Below are 18,710 nucleotides of genomic sequence, written 5' to 3' on the forward strand. Positions count from 1 at the left end.
GAAATAATCCTGTCACTGACATAATAATGCTCCCCAGCCGCTTATGGTTCATATCTGACCAGTAATACTTCTCTCTTAAAAGGGTGGAATGAGACTTATTATGTCAATAAACAGCATTAACCTCACATTAGCCATCTCTGGCTCTGTTAGTTGTCATTTTCACTGTTATAAAAAGATTTGAAGGTTTCAGAGTACATGTTCACCCATTTTGAAAGACATTTTGCCTCCTAAAAAATAAGTAATTGCATTTGTTCTGACATATTTTTAAGCAGACTGATATCAGCCAATAATTTTTGTTGTCTAAATTGTGGAAGACAGTAAGTGTACTGAAGTCTGACTTTCACAGTATGACCTAGCAGAAATAGCTTGTCATCCTGGCTCAAAGGCCAATTTTTAAAGACACTTCTTTGTCCCAATTCTTGTGAGAATGAATGAGAGCGGCATCAACAAGGTCGCACGTCAAATATATCTCTGTATTTGCGAGACAGAAGTTTTAATGTATTACCTGTTAAGTCATTATTGAAAATGTTCGGTTTTGGTGAACAGAAGAAAAAATAAGTTTTATTAAAAAAATCTAAGAAGCTACAAGCAAACATAGAGGTGAGGGTTGTAATGAGCCCTATGTCTGCAAGGGTGAAGTTTGCCTTTAAGATGATTAAAGACAGCACCCATTTATTCATTCAAGCATGGATATAACTTCAAGAGATATGAGACATTTTCACAGGGCTCTAATTTACTGTTAAGTAAACATGAGATTGTTGACAAAGGTCGGCATGTGGGATTGGTGTGGAATTGTGGAATACGTGACTTGCAGGTGCTGTTCTTGTGTGTGTGTGTGTGTGTGTGTGTGTGCGTGTGCGTGCATGTGTGTGTGTGTGTGTGTCTGTGTGTCTGTGTGTCTGTGTGTCTGTGTGTGTTTAAACTCTTCTGCTCTTCTGTGGACTGGTGCTTTGAATCCTTCTCTTTCATTCCTTGACATGATATCTAATGCAAAGAAAGACTTTTTCTTTAGGCAATACTGCCTTTATATCCGGCATGTCTTTGGCAATACCGTAATTGTAATGTTTCTTTAGGATGCCTCCCTTCTGAACAGAGAAAAATACAGTTCTCTCACAGTGTCCAGTACAAGCTGTTATGACTTTTTTTCTTCTTTACAAATATCAAGACTTTCAGGCAGTGTGTCACTTCTAAAGCCTGGCCTATTCATTTTACTGTCATAGAAACCAGCGTAGCGTGAGAGTAAAGGGCTGAGCTCCATCCCTTCCAGTGAGGTTCCCTATTGCCTTTAGTGTGCTTTTGAAGCTTCTGCCTCAATTTGCAGGGTCTCTGATACAGGAGGGCTAGAAAGGGTCATATCTCCATGAGTCTGCACTCTCTCATTAGGAGTATGTTTTCATCTTGATGGTATTTGATGATAAATCCTTGCAAATTATCTTCAAGCTCCATAATGGATCTGCCAGTTGCTTCAGCTTGGCCCAAGCAATTTGCATGGCTTGACATTAATCGCGTTTTGCCCGATGAGCTTCTCTCATTTCAGAATTAATTATTGAAAAAATGCACATTAAATTACAGATCAGTTTGCATGAGGGAAATAGGGAAAAGATTGAGGTCCTTAGAGAAAATGACAGGAATGGGATATTCAAAGAAATGTTTCTCTCAAAGTCAGTGAAATTGAGGAAAAAAGGTATGTCTGATCAATGTGGTGCCAGCTTTTGCTATCACATTTTTGATCAGATCACTCTTTCATGAAAAGCTAGCCACTGTCATCAAAGGACAATGACAATTTGGGAGGTTTTAATAAGGATCAAATATTCTCGTGTCCATTATTCTTCATTTCTGGAGTTACTGGCAAAAGATTATTCTAACATGTGAAAATCCATTTCCATGTGTGCTTAGAGTGCATAAAAAGCAAAAAATCAATTATGATTAAATCGAAATCATCCAAAGCAAGAATGTTTAAACACATACTACAGGGAATGAAAGGAATCAAAATGTTCAAATGCCTTAGTCTAACTGAGAGGATTTAAGCAATTTAAGCATAAACTGATATTTGAAGGAAACTAAAAGTATGATTGCCAGGCTGTCACAAATTTATATTGCTGTTTGCTAATGCGTTATTAATTTGATGTGTTTATGTATTAATTACATATGTGATGAATAACCCAGTATCAATTACACTTTTGTCATTAAGTTATACTTGTTAAACTTAAGAAAGTTGTAGACATTTCTTGTATGTCAGTCTTATAATTTTAATATTAGAACATTTAAGAAATTTAATGATGTTACTGGAACTTTCTAAAACTTTTGGAACATTATGAACCTTAATGGAAATTCTGAGTGAGTACTGAGTTATCTGGAAAATTCTTAGAGCTTATATGAGACATTTCTGAACAACAGAACAGTAATATTCAGTGGAGGCTCTGTGAGTCTAGAGAGGGGTACTCAATGGACAAATCAGTTCTGGTAGTCACAAATAGGTAACTTTACAGCTGTGGCTGGAACAATGTCTTTGAATGTTGATCACTGTTGATTTTTAAGAATATATTGTTCCAGTATTTCACTATGAACCATTCTATGTAGCCAATTTTATATGTGACTGACACATGTAATTCTGATGATCATTGTCCACTTATTTATTAGGGGTGTAACGGTATGCAAAAGTCACGGTTTGGTACCTACCTTGGTTTTGTAGTCATGGTCCGGTACGGTTTTGGCACAGTGAGTAAAGACATGCAAAACATGAAATTTCTCTTCATTTATTATGAATTTACTTGAACTTATAAACTTATCATGAGACCATGGATGTTTGTATCGTGGTTTCGGTCTCGGTTTCAGAACCGTTACCCCTTTATGGGGTACTTATGGTAGACTTGTGTCAGTTTTAGGTTTTACATTTAGTACTAAAGGTTTTACATTTAGTACCAATAATCAATATTGTTAAAATAATATGGACGGGCAAACATATGTTTTTCCACATAATGTAACTTACAATTAATCAACAGGCATATAAATGGCCATGACCAGTTTTCAAGAAGCCTTACTGATTTTCTTTTATCTCTACGATTGACGCTTGAGAAAAATAAGTGCCAATTAACACCTCATGATATCGTGTGAGAAATAATTGGAATGTCTGCATTCTTAATTAGAGGGCTCTGAGTAATGGTCGTCACTTCCTTTACATTTAAGCACTCAAAGCCAATCTCAAAGGCAATTACACACAGTCGAATTCATCTGCACTTTGATGTCTGTCACGCTAGAAGACACTACAGTGGTGGCCCCTTAGCAGTCTGCTTTGGCGGCCCCAGATGGTGGAGTTCAGTCAGACTCCATCCTTTGATCTATTATTTCTCCTGGTCTTATCACGTAATGAACTCTCATTTCCAATTTAGTGCAGTGCTGCTTTCCCTGCTGCTGAATGTACTTAAATGTACTTACGTAGGCCCAAAGATCCACAATCATCCCAGCATCAATGCGCTAGCCTGATAAACCAAGTATATGGGTGGGCAATGAAGGACAACCATTCAAACATCTTATTGAGCTGTTCCTTACATAACTAAAATATTACTGAAAAATGCAGCCTATCAGTAAGTCTATGCTGTCAGATAAAGGAAAAGGAAGAAACTAAAATGCTGAGGCATAAGTATTCCGGTGGCATTTGCTTATCTGAAAGTGTAATTGAGCATGTACTTGGCTTAACAATACAAAGTTCAGTGATGTTTATACTGCTCTGTCTCCACTGTAACAGCAACATTTTCACCCGTACAAAGCAAATCAACAACCAATGCCAATTCCATGGCCCCTGTGTGTGACCTCTACTGAAATGCAAGGGAAACGGAAACAGTGTTTGGAGCAAAGAAATTATAGCTGTGGCAAGCAACAGTTTTCTCATTCCATCCTTAAATGCGAGAGGACTGCGTGACATTTCCATAAGCTGACAGGGGGTCGCAGTGTGTGCCCCCACCATCTGTGGCTGGGATTCAAGAACCAGACAGACGATTTCCTCTGCTGGGAGTTGCATGCCTTCCGATGTGATACCTACAAGGAGCTAATAGGACTGTAACCCTTGGGCTCTTTCTCACTGGACCAGGGCTAATCATGAGCCAAGCATAAGTAATGCAGCATCTTTCAGAAAGTTAGAAATGGTTAGAGAGTGGTTCGAAGTTAGAAAAACAAAATTTTCAAATGAGCAGAGAGGCACTACATTACGTGTTGCCAGCCGGTGTCAAATAATTAAGAGGTAGTTGATGTGTTTCTTTGGAAAGCCAGAATTTGATGCTTCACAACTGCACTGATTTGTGCCAACTATTTGACTGACATTCAAAACACCCAAAAGGGTAAATAGGGGGAATTTGTTTCCATAGAATTTGCAGCTCCTTTCTTTTGGTGCTTAAGTGACACACTAACCCAGCTACACTTCTAATGGCTAACCAGCACACCAGCCTTTGTGTACCTTTACAGTTTCACCATGCTGGTGTACAAGTTGTCTGAATGCCTCAAATCATGGAGTTTCACAACTATGTATTATTAATATGCTGAATCTACAACCTCTGTTGGCAATGCCAAATGTATATCTATTACAAGACACAGCCATAATACAAGACACAACTAGGGATGCACCGGAATTTTCGCCAGCCTCGTTATTTCTGCTGGTATGGCAAAAATGACAATCATCAGATATTGGCCTTTGGTATGTAAATTACCAAAAGTTCTCACCAATAGTCTTATTTTCATGTTATGAAAATTAAAGACTGTAAAAGTTAAGTGAGGGTCACATCAAAGCACTGAAGTAATACACACACCCTTTCAACAGTAGTTTTTGTTGGTGTTGTTTGTTTTATTATTTTATGTTTGTTTGTTTGTTTTTGTTATGTTTTGTCTTTTTTAGCAGCAGCATATTTTGCACATTTTGAGAGTGAGGTGCTTTAGGATCATTATCCTACATAATTTTATACCTGTATCTATTTGGCACCAGGGAGTTTTGAAATTTATATTTATTAAATCCAGCAATCCAGCTGTTTTTTTTGTTTGTTCGTTTGTTTTGTTTTGTTTGTTTGTTTTTTCTTTTTTTAGTGTTTGAAGTTCATACATTCTACATTCTATGCTCATACGTTCTTTTTTTTTTTCTTTGGATTACTGTCATACAAGTAGGTCAGGTGGTACACAGAAATATTTAAAATGTAAATTATGACTATCTGAGGTTTGTATTTTTGAAGTGATCGATCCAGAAAGTTTCCTGTGTTAAATTTGATGAAGATTCTATTTCTTTAACTATGTCTGGAGAACAGACAAGTCTGCATTTGTACTTATCTATTAAACAGTGTACAAACACATCATTTTTACTTCCCTGAGGAAAGGCTGCTGGTAAATAATGTGACATGACTTGATGTCAGGCCATCTTTGAGATCAGTAGCATGCCTCTAAAAACCATTGCACGTTGCAGTTTATTTTAAAGTGTAATTTTAGTATATGTCGGTGTATGCAGTGCATGTCTGATTGCTGAGATACTTCATACAGCATAGCTTTAACCCTTTACCAGGCTCTCCATTTCTCCCTTTTTTCGTGGGTGTTTCTGACAGTATGACTGTGAAATGAAAAAGCAGCAGGATGTCAGAATATCGAATGGATACATATGCATACTTCACCTTCATGTTTGGCATGCACTTACCTACCAGATGGTCAAAAAATTCAAGAAGATTTAGTAAGATTTCTTTCTCATATATGAAACACAGAGTTACTCCCACCAGAGAGTGGTGCATTCTTTACAAACCATCATATCTCATTAGAAATACACAATAGTTTACCACTATCAGGACAATTTTTGTAAATGTCAAGATATCAACTTAGCGTGTTGTATGCCTGTGAACTATAAACACTCTTGATCAAGTACCGTAAGTGATCATACCATATTCTACCTTTTTCACTGAGTATGTTAAACCATATGTGTTTGTTTTGTTTTCTTTCACTGGCTAACCTTCCATTTACCCTTCCTGGTGTTCATGAATCTTTTCTTAATTTAAGGCTTAAGCAGAACTTGAAACTTATACTCAGCGGTCACGTTTTATGTTATCATCCAAAGCAATTCTCCAAAATGTGGTGGCTGAAAATCTGATTCATCTTCAAGAGACAAGCAGATAAAAAACAGGAAACCAATATCCACAGGGAGAGAAAAGGCTATTTGATGGTGTTATTGAAGAAGATTTCTTTGTAGAGCGATGTTTGTTTTGGTTGAAGGCAAGCAGGCTGTCTAATGAGAAGACAGAACGATCCCAATCTGGAGTGAGACACTGGGAACGGGTAGGGCACAGACTAGAGGGAGTTCAAAGCTATTCGCAGGAAACATCTACAAATAAAGTTTGCAGATGATGTAGAGGAGCCCAGAAAAAAGTAGATATGTCTAGTGGCAAGGAGTCCCACCGCACAAACATTTAAACTTGCCTCGATTGTTCGCTTGCCACATGACCAAAGAAGCAGGAACGCTCAGTTAAGAGTGAATACCTCCCTATACCAACTGAACACTAATGTAAAACAAAGGTATTTATCATTTAATGTAATATAGGATGGAAGTTTGCTTAGTCCAAACTTCTGATTTATCATACTTTAAATTGCCTAATGTGAATGAAATGTGAAAAAAATATGTTCAACTTATAAAAATATTTTCACATAGCCCCATGTTAAGAGTAGCAGCAATGTGCATTTGGGTGGTGCAGCAGTAAATTATACTGCACCCCAATCCTGAGGTCTCAATTTTAAATCTCAGCATTGCCAGTGGCTGGGCTGGGTGAGACAAAGAATATAGTGGGACGTGCTTTGGGAGGGTCAGCCAGAGAGGGTATGCTCCCAGTCATCGTACTTCATCGACTTCCAGCAATAAGCGAACACCTGTATAGTTGGCAGCTGGATTACATTTGCATGGATTGCACTGTAAACTGGCAAGTGAAAAAAAGAGCTGGTAGACAGCATTTGTATCAGAAGACACACATGCAAGAATAATAACATGCACACAAGTAATAACAGTTTCAAAAGTGCTTCCCCCAGAGTCAGTGCTCAAGGAGATGTCAGTTCAGTGCTAACATCTTGAGGTAAATTTATATTGTTTGTTCCTTTGCATCCAAGCAAACAGTGAACTGACACATAATCACTAACTTTTGACATGGTTTATTTATTTATGTATGTATGTATGTATGTATGTATGTATATATTTATTTATTTATTATCATTTTTATTTATTTTTATTATTGCAGCATATTCCTCAGGTCAAAATGATGGTGTAAATGAGTGGTGGTTTCCCACAGGGCCTAAAATGACATAGCAGTACAGAGGTTATCATAGAGCCAGTGGGCTGTTGTGTAGCAGCACTGGCTTTCTACCTCTGTGCTTCAAATGGTTGTGGAGAACAACGTCATTAGCTTCCATTTTCTATTCCAAGCAGGAACTCTCTACAGCCTCTGTGACCTTCAGTGCTTTCCTCATTAATAGCAAGTTGCACATGAAATACTACCTACTCCCCGAAATAACCAGTCAATGTTTCTGAAAGCTGAAAAAGCAGTGGAAACCATGTTGGTATAATTTGTTTTATTGGGGGCAATTGATCTTTTTGGAAATGGAAGCAGAGCTGGTGCTGTTGGTATTGTGATACTTTGGCTGAATGGTATATCAGGCTAGATCTGAGTGTCTCTTCCTCTGTGAATTTCATGTTATCAGTCTAACATATCTGGACATCTGACTCACTCAGCTACAGGTGTATGTTTGCACCAGACCAAGGTCAAATAAGTACCTCAGTGCTCCCTCTCCTTGTGACTTAAGTGAATAAAAAAGCAAAAACAAGACAAAACAAACAAACAACCAAAAAAAAAAAAAACGAACAGAAAAAAACAATAATGGCAGTTTTGATGCAGACATTCCTGTTAGCTTTACTTGGCATTGCTTAAACACACTTCATCCATTTAGAATTTTAGAGCTTAAGCAGTTAAGGGGCCAGGTGAAGTGTCTGTACAAGGCCCAGCCATTTAAACACTTTAAACACTTGACCCAGGTTAAGTCCCTTCTGAGGGATACTTTTGTGACATCCAACAGAAAAGCCCATGAAGTAGCCTTTTTTGTGAAGAGGTCAAAGCTGTTAAAAATATTCCTGCTGCCCGGAGTGTTCAGCTGTCACCGCTGTCCTATAATGTGCTGACAATAGTGAAACATAATTAATGCAGCCAGCGACAGTTTGGGTTGCGTCCCCATTGCAGTTTGCAATCTCATTTTCCAGCACTGTTGGCAAGAGCCAGTTTAGTTTGAGCTTGACTATTTTATCATGGACACCAACGATGTAAGCCGATGAACACCAGGATTTTTTTTTTTCTTTTAATAATTATGAAATGCAAAGTGAAATATGAAATACTGTCTTTAACTGTTGATACAAAAGTTTATCTAAACTTAGTATTTTTTTAATTACAGATTACATTTTATTATTATTTGATATTCAGCACAACAGGGCTTTTGTTATTTCCGTTTTACGCTGCAGAAGAAGCACTGGTATGATTATCAGCAAATGTTGTAATTTTGATCCATGCAGACTACTCTAGAAGTGAGATGAAGAGAGAGAGCTGAGAGAGCAGCAACAGAACTGGGAAAGTGAAGTTTCAACTTGGAGCAGCATGTATTAATGCAGTTGTTTTTGTAAGCTAAATGGAAATTGGTGGTTAGGCTCAGTTTGCGCATTCAAATAAATAAATAAATAAATAAAATAAAAACAGCTTGATCCACTTCATGTCCTGCTTTAAAACCAGCATTAAAGACATCTGCTGGCAAGTGATCTGAGCCAAGGCATATGAGGTCAGCTGATCTTCAGTGGCAAGGCCATGAAGTCATTTTCTGGATATCAGAGCCCATTGCCTCACCACGCAGTTCATCATTAGACAAGCATAGAAATATTAGACATGTGACGCTAGCAGATTGGACTGGACAGCTTTCAAATCCCAGAAACAACTTGGATGGCTTACAGATCCAAGCACAAAGCCAATTGTAAATGTATGTCTTTCAGTCATTAGAGAAAAAAAAACAAAAAAAACAAAAAAAAACAACATTCTTTTCATGCAGTGAGGCAGTTAATAGAGCAGGGCAAGAAAGAAGTGAATAGAGTGGTTGTAGCTTAGATGGACTCCCTTTGCTGTCTTTAGTCCGGCAGTGTTGGATCAGTAGACGACGAGGTGAAACATACTCAGATCACTGTACTCCTAATCTCCTTCTTTGGGCTGGAAGTACGCTAATCCTTAAACTGCAGGATTAAGGGACAATCCTTCAACAAGCATGCAGAGGAAGCTTCCGAATGTAGCTTGGTTTCATTCCACCATGCTTTTCGAGTTATGTTATACTGTGAGAATTTTACATGTGGACAATAAATCCTGTTTTTAATGTAGAATCTTAGTGCCTATTAGTGACCAAGCTTAAATTGTCCTCTTTAATCTGATGGTTTCCAAAATGATGAAAGCACAGAACTCTACTGCACAGGCAAGTTTCACCATTGCAATGTTTTTTCTTTTTCAAAAAGAGTTTTAAGGCATTTCATCAAATGAACCGTAAACATTTCTTTCCACAACAAAATCGACAGACATTTCTATGAACAAACACTACGCATTCAGTTATTTGAATCTACCCTTTCACATCAGGAAACATATAAAAGAGGCATAGATGTGTAGAGCAAAGTATGTGATGACTACAAAGGTTCTTTAATTAAGAATCAGTGAGTAATCTCACTGCTTTGCAACCCAATCAAATAACACCATAGACCACACTCTCTATTAGGTAGTTTCAAACATCAAACTCAATAAGAACGAGAAGGACTTTCTTAGCAAGCTTAGGCATTGTTGTAAAGTCCTTGACAACTATCAAAGGAAAAAAAAAATCGAAGAAGAAGAAGAGGAAGAAGAAAGAAAAGTTTTCTCAAATGTTTGCTACTTTATTCGTTCAGTTAATTCTGAATACTTTACTGTCAATTAGGAAAGGAACTTCCAGGAGTATTTTGCTGGCACAGGGACTCATAATAAACTGTCTAATGTTCTATTTTGACAGTTAGAGAATCGAAGTTTCTTTCTTCATAATTTCTCTAGACCAAGACAATCCTTTAGTGATCCATCTGTAAACGGCATGAAAATAAGAAAAAAAAAAAAAGTTTTCCAATTCAGAGTCAACTTTTAACTGAGACTTTTTGATTGAAGATGCGTGAAGTACATGTGGTTGTATTTGGTAGTTGATGTAATGTTTAACTAAATGTTTGAGGCTGGAATAGAATGAATCCACACTGCACTTTTGTTCTGAAGCATTTTAGTAAATGACTTTCATTATTGTATGTCTTTAGCAGTGGCTTTTAGGTAATTCACTTGATTAATGCAGGTAGAGCACATAGAAAAAACATGTTTAAACAAAATTCACTTTTTCTGATATGCGTCACTCATGACTGGCATGATCCTGTGTCCTCCGTAAGGAGCTTCAGTTAAGGATATTTTTAGCCCTCTGTCAAGGCCATTGCCTCTTATGAGAGGATGAAAGGTGTTGAACCACACAGTAAATAAATAAATAAATAAATAAACTCTTCATGTGCAGACATATGACACGCTTGAATGTTGTTAGGTCTTCAGTTCAATAACATAATTAGCTATTAATTGTGTTTTCTGCGCCTTCATAAAGATGCTCACAGCATGATGCATGCTGTCAAACAATACACTGTGACCTATATGCATTATTCAAGAGGATTGGAGTTTTTAAAAATGAGCTGGTATACGCAAGGTCACCACAGTGGTGTGTTGGTTATTTATCCTCGACCTTGTCTGTGCGGGAACAGTGCTGGACCATGGTTTTTTATTTATTTATTTATTTATTTTTCAAAAATAGGCCCTATACTAATGGTGTGTGTGTGTGTGTGTGTGTGTGTGTGTCTGCCTGCATGTGTCTGTGTGTCTGTGTATGTATGCCCACTGTGTATATGTTAGGTGGAAGCTAAAGCATTTAAAATTATCCACTGCATATCTTATGAAAAGTAATCCTCCTTCCAGTAGATCCAGTTTTCAGCTCCAAGACTGTATGTGATGCGAAAACATTTGCGGAAAATACCCAGGAATGTTTAGTTTGTTGCCATTCTCAATGCAATCATGATAAATCAAATATAATTTATCAACCACCTCTCAGGCTCAATTATCCATATGTATCTTGTTAATGAGGTTGTTATGTATATTTTATTTAATTTCAGAATGTACCTCACTATCCCCCCCCCATAAACAGAGTCAAGCTTCCCACTGAGTGTTAACCCTATTATGCCCCCTACCAAGAAAGTTCTGAGGTGTATTCTGCACTGTTTCCATAGTGACAACCTTCACCACCATGACTCTTGACCTAGAAACCTCTTTTTGCTATCTTTTCAGAGTGTAGTCTTCACCCAGATACCCTAGATGTGTTGTGTTTAGATTAACAGAGGATTTCATGTATGAGTACTGCAGAATTTGAAACACAAATTTTCATGTAAGCTGCAGTCATGTCATTCTGTAGTGAATGTCCGTAATGGTTAATTTCAAGCTACAAATATAGACATGCTGTCAAGTACGTGCTGAAATAATGTATATCCACATTTATCTGATACTAAGTTGGTACATTCATATTATTGCTTTAATCATAATTAAAATATGCACGAAAGGTTCAGCTTCAATGTGCAACTACGGATAACACATAAAATAAAATTATACTGAAGCATATTTAGTTGGCCATACTTTTTCAGAACTGTGATCTTACTTGCAGAAGACACATTCGCTGTCAATGGAACCGATCTGCAAATTTGAGGAACTTTAGCTTCTACTAAGTATTATTCAAATTCTGAGAGTAAAAAGATTGACTAGAGTAGACAACAGCTTTGTCGAAATATGAACTGTCATGATGCAGAATTTTCTTAAACTAAGAGTTAACACTTGACTATGTGTTGGATAGATGTGTTGAATTTGTTAGTTTAAGGCAGATAGAACTCAGTGATGTGCAGTTGTGTGAAAGGAAACAAAACAGTTATATGAGTCAAGCTGCAGTAAATAAGGGGCTGAGAGAAAAAGATAAGAGATAGCCTGGTAATACAATATCCTGTTTTGTAAAAAGTGCTTTCTGTTCTTTCTCTTTGCAGTATAAATGCAATAACCTTGAAGAAACTAAGTTTGTGTTTGCTGTAGATGTGCATGACATTACATATTACATCTTTCAACTAATTCTTGTCTATTGTCACACTGTACACACACACACACACACACACACACACACACAAACAAACATAAACCTCCTAGTCATTCCTTTATTTTCTAGATTGTGGAAAAAATGGTAGAATTGAAGTAATATCATCTTTCCTCGGTTTAGAGCATAGCTTGAGGACTTTGTGCAAAAGTATTTCATTTTGAGAAAACATGCAAATGCCTCTGCTTTGCTGGTAAAAGCTGTCAAGCATGTTTCTGTGGAAACATGTCTTGATGCAATGCATGATCCACATGTTTCCTAATCTGACTGCAGTCCTCTCATTGTCCAATGTCTTAAATGGTTTAAGGTATGAAACAGCTTAATGTCATGTGTCACATAATTCCAACATACAAATTCGCCCTCTGAATCAGCCTATAAGTCCTGCTTGTTAAGATTTTTAGTAACACTTAAACTTAAGGGCCTTGCAAAGGAGACACTCAGTATCACTGTAGATTGTACACTCTAAGCAAAGTAGGTACTTTTCAGTGTAAACAGATGTAGCCCCGGATGGGACTCAGAGAATGGCCTCATAGTTTTGTATTTCTAACAGAAAAGATTGATGACTGTCTTCCATAGATTTTTTTTTTTCCACACACACTCAGCTGTAGTGTAAATATATAAAAAATAATATAAAAAATATGATGGACATGCTCTCATCCAGACCAATCTGATTAATTGAAGATAAAAATGTAAACTAAATGACAATTTTTATGTTAGCAATATCTGAAAGGCATAGTCTCCTCACAGCCTGAAATACACCTGTCAAATCCTGTTGCATGTCAAATGAATTAGTAATTACCTAAAAAATGATGATGAATCCAGCTCAGAAATGAATAGTCAACTCCAAACTGCAGACTCACATCACAAGAGCCCAGTGGGAGGTGGCAGGAGGGGACATGGAGGTGAAAGGTTGCATCCTTACAGGTAAGAGGCTCCTCAGCTGGAGGCATCTCTGCAGGGAAAGAGTCTGTCATTAGCAATAAGCTCTTAGCCCCTCTCTGGGGACTAAAAGAGTGTGCCACATCTCATAGCTATACTCCTCACCTCTAATAAGGGCATAGTTTTTTCTTTTAGCGAAGAACTCTTTTTGATTATCGCTTAATTATGAAGAGATTATTTGAAATACCTTAATGTTATTTTTGTACCACCAACAGACATGTCTATGCTACTACTGAATGCTCTGTTTCTGTGATATACCAGTGATCCTCAACTGAAACAAAAGGGGTGCGAAAAATACCAAAAGTAAAGGCACAGGAACTGGAGTAACGATGTTCTATGATTTATAAATACATCTAGATATGTTGTCCATTTTGTCTTCTCGTCTAGAAAGAACACTTTCAGTTTTTTTTGTTATCTGATAGAAGGTACTGATCCCTTTCCAATCCTTTTCTCTCGTGGCCTTATCAAAAGTCTGTTACGATATGAACACCTTTTTGAAATAGTATTGGCAAAAGCACAAATGTGTTGCTGTTATTTTGATCTATCAGCTCCCTCTCAAATCAGAGAAGGAAAATACTTCTGTTCTTTGAAAATGATAAGAAAGAAAGTGGCTGGAGTGTGGAGAGTACTGATAAAAAAAAAAAAGCATCACGCAGAGAAGTTTAGTGAAGGTATGGGTGACAAGGATCTCTGCAGGCTAAACAGGGAGAGGAACAGATTTCAAGTATGGAAGTGGCAGAATATAGTAAGGTGAAATATGGCTGTAGAAATGAAGACTGCCAATCTCCTCTGAATATCAGTAAGTCTCTAAGGAGAGAGATGTAACACAGTGACAGGAGCTCTGCAGAGGACCAGTCATAAGCTTTTGCCCGTACAAGCTTTTGCCATGCTGTCAGGAAGAGCGGAGACATGATCTAATGAGGCCAGCTGAGAGGGACAACAGGAGAGAAAACAAAACAGAGGGCAGGAGAAATAGAGACCAGGAGAATGACTGAGAGAATGAGACAATGTGAAGAATGAGAGTGTGATGGGTGAGCTCCCAAGGACAAGACAAAGTGTTAAAACTAGTCTGAGAAACAAATGCAGTCGAGACACCATGGAGTCATAACGGAACACATGCTGCCAGTGTGGATGTAAAAAGATCAAAACCAAAAAAAAGATACTCTGTCTCTCTGTCTCTCTGTCTGTCTGTCTCTCTCGCTCTCTCTCTCTCCCTCTCTCTCTCTCTCCTTTGCTCTCTCTCTCACTTGCTCTCTCTCACTCTCTCTCATGCTCACACAAACACACACATGCTGTGAGAAAAAACAGAAATACTTCTAACAATAGCCATAAATACCTGAATTTCCCTAACAACCTCATGGTGTATCAATGATCTAAATCTGAAATTCAAGGCATTATGACCATCCAGTTTGTATATCTTTAACTGGGAATGAGAAACGTAAAGGTATTATTTAAATGAATTAAAATTTAAATGAATAAATAAAAAAATATTGCACAGTTGTAGAGTAGTGTCTGTTATGATAGTGTTAATCTTCAACAGCCTTATGTTTTTTTGTTGCTGTTGTTGTTGTTTGAATCCTAATGTGCTTTTTAATGACATTAAATTACTCAAGCAATTACGACTACCTAAATACCCAGTGTGGTCATGTTTCTAGATACATTTTGTAAGTGACCTGCCTCTGTGTTTTAGTATTATGTTCTTTCTGCTTTTCCCTGTGCTTTGTATGAAACGATCAATGCTTAGGTCCCTCAATCAGGCACATAAAAAGCCATCACAGTTAAAGAGAACAGACATGCAAACAAAGAAGAAAACAAAGTCAAGCCTGTCATATACACTAGAAAAAGATTGCTTTGCACTTTCTGTCTGAACTTGAAATGACTTCACCCCAACAATGGCAGATTAAAGAGACTTACCTATCCCCTTCAGACTAGCACTAATGACTTCAAACACTTAGAGAATAAAAAAAAATGCTGTTGATCATCTGCAGGCTTTGAGGGTTTTTCAGTTAGTCCTCAAAGCGCTTGTGTTTCTCATGAGACCAACTGCAATATCATATTATAGAGCTCTCTCACAGTACTGGACTTTGTTGAATAGGAGGCTCACCGAGAAAGTTCAGTGTAAGCTTATGTGCTTTATTGTAGATTTTGTACAGATATAACCATTCGAAGGATTCTCTTTTATTTCCATTGAAGTTTTAAGCTGAGTTAATAAACAAAATGTTGCTTTTGGCAGTATTTAAGTGTAATAATAAACATAAAATGTGGTGATTTCTGTGTTTTACATGGACACATGGAAGAGCTGACACTTTTCTGGAGTGTGCACTCAAATCACCTGCACTGACAAACATTTTTTTTTTTTTCATCCCACTCACAGCAGAGTGGACTGATATAAGAGGTTATTCAAAAGATGCACAATATCTCAACAACGGCGTGAAAAATGATAGTTGGCGTACATGTGCGTGACAGCCAGCCCAGGCTAAGTGTGTTTATAGTCGTGTTGAGGGCTGACCCGAGTGTTTTCAGCGTGCACATACCCTTCCAGTGTAAGCTAACATTCATTTTCCTCTTGTACCTAGATAGCTGTGATGGATCATTGGCGTCTGTGCTGCCTCCGGACTCCTTTGAGAGCTCCTCATATTTCTCTGACAGCCGAGCTCCAGCCTTTGCCAGGCTCAATAGGAGAGATGGTAAGTGTAACAGGACTAAGCTTACTTTGTTCTCGTAAGACAAGTTTTTGTAATATCTGCTATGCATACATTTAAATGTAATCTATGTTCCTCTATTATTATTATTATTATTATTATTATTATTATTATTATTATTATTGTTATTTTGCTAAAATTATGCGTACTTTATGCGTTTTAGACTGGAGCCAGATATACAATATTGTGGTCTTGGTCTCAGTGCTTTTATAAATCTAGCTTTTTTCTCAGCTCTGGTTTTCAGATAAGACCACAAATAAGAGGCCACCAATATTTCTCTTTACAAATGTATCGATCATGCTCTGCATTTCAGGGTCAAGTCGATTTAGGCAGACTAACTCTCACTTTTTTTAAGCTGCTTATTGATTCGTGAGTCAGTTGCTCGTGATTGTAATCAAATGACAAGAGTACACATTTGTCCTCTGTACTGTCTGGCAAAGATATCTGTGTTTTCATAACCAAGGTTGGTGTGTTCTTGCAGAGAATTTGAATTTAGTAAATATGTGTAAATTTTACAAATTAACTTGATGTGTGAATCATGAGGAGAATGTCATGTCTTTCCTATGGCCCATATAATGTACATGGGTACACAGTGTTACATTATGCGTGTTTTTCTATCCAAAGGTTAGGAAGGAAAAAAAAATCAACGACTAAAAATCAGTCAGAACATTCTTGCTCTTGAGAAATTCAAGGGTTTATCTGATCTCAAAGGGCCAGCTTTACTACTCCGGTGTTGTGTTGTTCCATCGCTACCTCAGAGACCACAGTTGTCCTTTTCAAGGTTATCAGCTCTGTCCGTGAAGTCAGCTGTATGCACTTATATCTGCTACTCAACTGACTTTTTTTTTCCTTTCACACTTTGTTCTAACCAAGAGAAGAACTGATTGTAATCAATTACTTGTTGTTTATTGCTTATAAGAGGTGTATGCGTCACTCCTCTTCCACTGATCCTGCTGGCTTTTTAGGTTTACACACCAACCTTAATCCATAACATCTGTCTCTGCTGTTCAGATGCCCATTAGGGTTTTGACTGACTGAATAAGGTAGGGCAAAATCCCGCCAGTCAATAGAGTTATAGAATAACAAAAATAGAAGCCAACTCTGGTTGAAACGCTGCTGGGTGTTGTGCTGTCTATTTTCAACTCCAGCTGGGGACCAAGATTATGGGGGTTCATATGCTTTAAAGAACAAACTGAAGTGTAATAATAATCATTTAATTGTTTTCGATCGATAGATAGATAGATAGATAGATAGATAGATAGATAGATAGATAGATAGAAGGCAAACAGACTGACAAAACAAGGATTGAGGGAAAAAAACAGGCCTCAGTTTAACCCCCTGACTGTTTAAGTCTGATCACAGCTTGAATAAAGCCAAGCAGATCTGTTGGCTACTAGAACTAAGGATTTGATTTTAAAGTTTAAAATTGTTCTCAGTAATCCCCAATTAGTGGCCCGGTCACATCCACCCTTCTCAGCAGATTTTTATAGTGTATTTGTATCCCTCTTTCAGCACACAGCAGCACTAAAAATTGTCCATTAACATCACACTCAAATTAATCATTCAGAAAAAAAACTTACTGCAAACAGTAAAAGAGTTAAAAGTTAAAAAAGAATTTGAAAAGGACTGCTCATAGTTTCATCCGGGTCAGAACTGTGGTTGATCTGGAATTTGTAGGAATGGACTACCACTGGATAGTTGTCCTGATGAATTCTGATAAATGATTCTTAACTTGTAACAAGTTAAGAAATAATTTGAAGTAATCAAATGCATGGATATTTAGACAGACAGACAGACAGAGAAAACAAAGCTGAGACAAGAAGCAAACAAACAAAAATGAAGTAGCAACAAAAAGGCATCATTTTAACCTACAAGACTCTGAGTTTGATCAAGGCTGAAATTAAAGGCTCCTTGAAGCTCTTTGCTAGAACATATATATATATATATATGTGTGTGTGTGTGTGTGTGTGTGTGTGTATGTGTGTGTGTGTGTGTGTGTGTGTGTGTGTGTGTGTGTGTGCATAACAGGGTTTCCATTAGCCGGTTAGCCTCCATTACTGTTTTTTGCTTGGTAAAATTCATTAAAAAAAAAGAAAAAGAAAGATAAATTAAAAACTTGTCAGTCAAAATGCCCAGTAAAAATGGTCATACAAAACGTAGCAATAATGAAGGCTATCCCTGCGAAGTCGTCTGGAGGAGGAGAGAGTGACGCAGCGTATGCGCATTGCAAGCTTTAAAGACACATTGGACACGTTTGATCTCAAGTCAGCAGCAGAGGACTATGGAGCAATGAAAAAAAATGTTACCTGGTACAGATGGTTCATAATAGCCTACATTTTAGCCTAATTTAGTCTAATATTGGGGTTTTGCTTAATTGTTACAGTGCGTTTTCCTTAATCGTTACTATTCATTACATAATCAAACTGATTTAAAGTTGTTAACATTCTTTTGTGAACCTAGGTATACATTATATTTGCGTTTGCAACATTGATTGTTACTGAAACGTGACCGGTAGGTTTCAAATTTGTCCAGTAAAATAAATTCTTTCCAGACACTGGGCCGGCAAGAAAAATATCCTAGCAGAAACCCTGGTACATAGAAGCATATATACATTCGTACATACACACACACTCATACATAAATGCATATATCAAGATTAAAATATTTAAAAAGCGCTGCTCTAGCGTTGTGTCGACATTCACTTGTATATCTTTTTTGGGGAATCACCGTGAGATTAGTTGACCAGCAAATATATCTTTCAGTATTTACAGTGTGGCTTTAAAACAGTTAATTGTGATATTACCTCCTCAGTGTAACGCTTAC

At 37.3% G+C, this 18,710-nt stretch overlaps 1 protein-coding gene across 1 annotated transcript in view; it reads left to right on the forward strand.

The window, feature by feature from the left end:
* The first annotated feature begins 15,769 nt into the window (after window positions 1-15,769).
* Window positions 15,770-18,710, forward strand: part of cntnap5a (contactin associated protein family member 5a) — a 45,522-nt gene continuing 42,581 nt past the window's right edge. The window contains exon 1 of the mRNA XM_030785721.1: window positions 15,770-15,872. The gene's annotated coding sequence lies outside the window, so the exon portion shown is untranslated. The remainder of the gene's footprint in view (window positions 15,873-18,710) is intronic.

The sequence above is a fragment of the Chanos chanos genome, chromosome 10, assembly GCF_902362185.1.
Source record: "Chanos chanos chromosome 10, fChaCha1.1, whole genome shotgun sequence".
Classification (NCBI taxonomy): domain Eukaryota; kingdom Metazoa; phylum Chordata; class Actinopteri; order Gonorynchiformes; family Chanidae; genus Chanos; species Chanos chanos.